Raw genomic sequence first — 3,316 nt, 5'->3', positions numbered from 1 at the left:
CCTGTGTCTGCTGTATTTGTTCAGCCACCCGTGAGAGTTGCTGTCTTTGGCAGTGGAACAGCCATTGTATAGCTTTTTTATACATTGCCTAATGCATATAAGGCTATTCCACCCACCCTTCAGAGAGAACGTGGCCTTTCTCTCTCCACCTCTTGGTCTTCTTTCCAGACTTCTGTTTTTCTATGCCTGAAGAGTAGCTCTCATTTAAAGCAGCGGAAGACTGCAGTTCAGTACAGCAATATTGTAGTTCTGCTTCATGTATCACTCAGAGGTGGGTATTCCAGTGAGATGGAAGTGGATTGTAATAAAAGGGCACACTTTGTTTGCTTTGTCCCTAACTCTTGCTTCTCAGAAAGTGTCCTTGATGTTTATAGTTCTAAGCATGCTACTGTGATGGTCACTGCCAGTGAATCTCCTCTTCCTGGTAAGCACCAATGTTTCTACACTTCAGAGACATGAAACCTACTCTTGATCTCTTGCCAGTTCAGGGAAAATCTTTAATGTCTCCTTGCAAATTGATCCACTAAATATCTTGAGGTTTTCTATAGAATGAGTAGGGATAAACAAATCATATATTTATTTTTCTTACTGTAGTTGTTGCTAATTCATAAGTATTGTTGTGAGAGGTTGTTTCTAGACCATGTCACTAAAAGCTTGTGCCCACAAACACCAAGGAGTGCAGAGAACAATGCTGGGGTAGAGAAGCACAGATTCTTCTCCTCCCAGAGCTATCAGAGGGGCCATAGCCTTGGTGTCTGGGTAGGAGACCTATCCAGTGGAGTCAATGGGAAGGGATTACCTTGTGGGTTAAAGCATGGGTTCTCCTCTGGGGGGCATGGGATGTGTAGGGGGAGATCAAAGGCAGGGAACAGGAGTGATCAAGGATTGGAAGCACCCTGGGAAAAACTGTCAGGAAAAGGGCACAGAAGGAGGTGGCTGCACGTACACAGTACTCTTGTCTGGCCTTGCCCTGTGTGTCATCAGTGCAGTGTGTCCTGTCTTCATAATAGCTTTTTTTTTGGTTTGGTTCCCTGTGCATGGAATCTGTTCTGTGCAAGTGGATCTAAACGCCAGCAGCTGGACAGACCTGAGTGCATGCATATATATTGTGTATGTTACTGCCAGCAAAATCGAGTCAAGAGTTGTTGGTGAGGTAAGAGATTAGACAGCCAGGACATAGCATGGTTGTGTGTCTGGCTGAATGCTGTGAAGACATGTGTGAGTCAGCTGCTCAAGCTCTCCTGGGAGCTACCCTTGGAGTCTGGAGTCCAGCTGAAAGAGAAGTTTGCATCTGTGTGTGAGGACACTGGGAGACCAGGAAATCCTGGAGTCAGCTGCTGGGTAGAGCCAGTATCTAAGGCTAACTCCTGGAGGACTCCAGGGTGTGCGTGTGCATGTCTGCATGCCCACCGCTGCAGCAGGGCTGCAGACCTCGAGGTTTTGCCAGCAACTGAGGAGAGCAGCTCAGGCTCCGGGGCATTGGGGCGAGCTGCAGGATGGCTGGGCTCTGGCACTAGAGGGATCCACAGTGCACATGTGTGTGTTTCCCTCCAACAGGTTCATCCTGATCAGCCAGAGGCGGGAAGAGGATTAGGCTGTTTGTGCAGTGCTTGCATGTCTGCTGTGCTCTCTGCCTCCGGCCAGTCATGTACAGTGTGTGTGCGTTTATATACGTGCACACATTATAGACTCGGGGATTTTCTGTGCATGAGTGCCTATTGGGAATACATGCTCAGGCTTGCTACTGGCTGTGCCCTGAGGACATGGAACTGAACAGCCTCTTCTCTACCAGGCCAGCTGATTCAGCAGCTCCTAACACTTGGAGGCGACCTCCCTGCTTAGAGCATGTCAACCAGAGCAGTTTGCTTTTTAATACCTTAAAGGATGAGACCTGGATAATCTGTTCCAACATTAACAACTCTCACTGTAAGTTTTTTTTCTCACCTTCAAATGGAATTTACTGCATTTTGGTGTGTTCTCACTGCTGCTTCTTTCACCGGATACCACTGAGGAGTGTCTGGCTCCTCTTTTATTCCCATCAGGTATTTACACACAATGATAAAAGCCACCCAAACATTCTCCTCTTGAGGCTGAACAGCCTCCAGCTCTCTCAGACTCTCCCTGTATGTCAGGTGCTCTAATTCCTTCAAAACCACAGTGGCCTTTCACTGGACTTGCTCCATTAAGTTTATATCCTTGTCTGTACTGGGGACCCCAAAATTTGACACAACACATCGGGTGTCTGACCAATGCTTAAATAAAGAGGAATAATTGCCTCCTTCCAGTTACTGGTGATGCATTGGCTGAAATGCAGGCCAGGTACTGTTGTCTTTTGCTAAAGGGCTCAGGTGCAACTTTCACAGTGACTGCAAGTCCTTTCCTGCAAAGCTGCCTTCCAGACCCCAGCTTGTACTGGCCCATGAGACTGTTCCTCCCCAGTCGTGAGGCTCTGCCTGTCCCTTGGTTCAATGTCCTAAATGTCCTCTCTTCTCATTTCTCCCCGCTATTAAGGTCCCTCTGCGTGGCAGCACACGCACCTAGATGTATCAACCACTCCCATTCTCAATCACCTGCACTGACAGGCCAAAGTTTACACGTGCATGACACAAGCTCACAATCACATGGCAGCCTCATCAGGGCTTATCTGCTAGCTTGGGTGTCTGCCAGGTAGCAACTTTACTGGTTACCTGTACTTCATGTTAAAGACACCTATTAATAAGACTGATATACGAAAACCTCAGAGCTTTGCTTTTCAGCTCCCTTTCTTGCTATAGCTACAGTGACTTGGGTAGCCATGGTCTGTGTCTTGCATCAGGTTGCAGTTATGGAAACACTGTTATCTCTAGCAAGTCACATTGCTGAATGTGCAGCACTTAACCTTCACCAGCCTAGACTTGTAAAATAAATCTTGAGGTAGCTACTCTTCCGGAGTGGGAGGAGGTCTTAGGAACATCAGTGAGACTTTTTCTTTCCCCTGGACAGTAGTCTGCAGGAGAAAGAAGTACTACTCACATGAATTTCATCAAACACAGCAGTAGTTGCTAATATTTATGATTTAGAAATAATCACAGGATGTGTAAAACAATGGACTCGGATGTTAGATAAATATGCCTGTAAATGGGTTGAAAGAAAAAAATCAGAAGTGACCAGCTGCAAAGGTATCCTTTAATCCTAATGCAATTGCACTTGGATGTTACATCTGCAGTTAAGTGGACAAAGACCATTGGCTGAAACAACTAAAGCTGGATGTAAGGACCCTGCTGGGACTTATAATATGTATGCCAAAGGTCTCAATCACATTTGAAATAAGCCAAAG

The sequence above is a fragment of the Hirundo rustica genome, chromosome 2 (assembly GCF_015227805.2).
Source record: "Hirundo rustica isolate bHirRus1 chromosome 2, bHirRus1.pri.v3, whole genome shotgun sequence".
Taxonomy (NCBI): domain Eukaryota; kingdom Metazoa; phylum Chordata; class Aves; order Passeriformes; family Hirundinidae; genus Hirundo; species Hirundo rustica.
The sequence above is the reverse complement of the archived record's forward strand: the minus strand, read 5'-3'. Positions refer to the sequence as shown.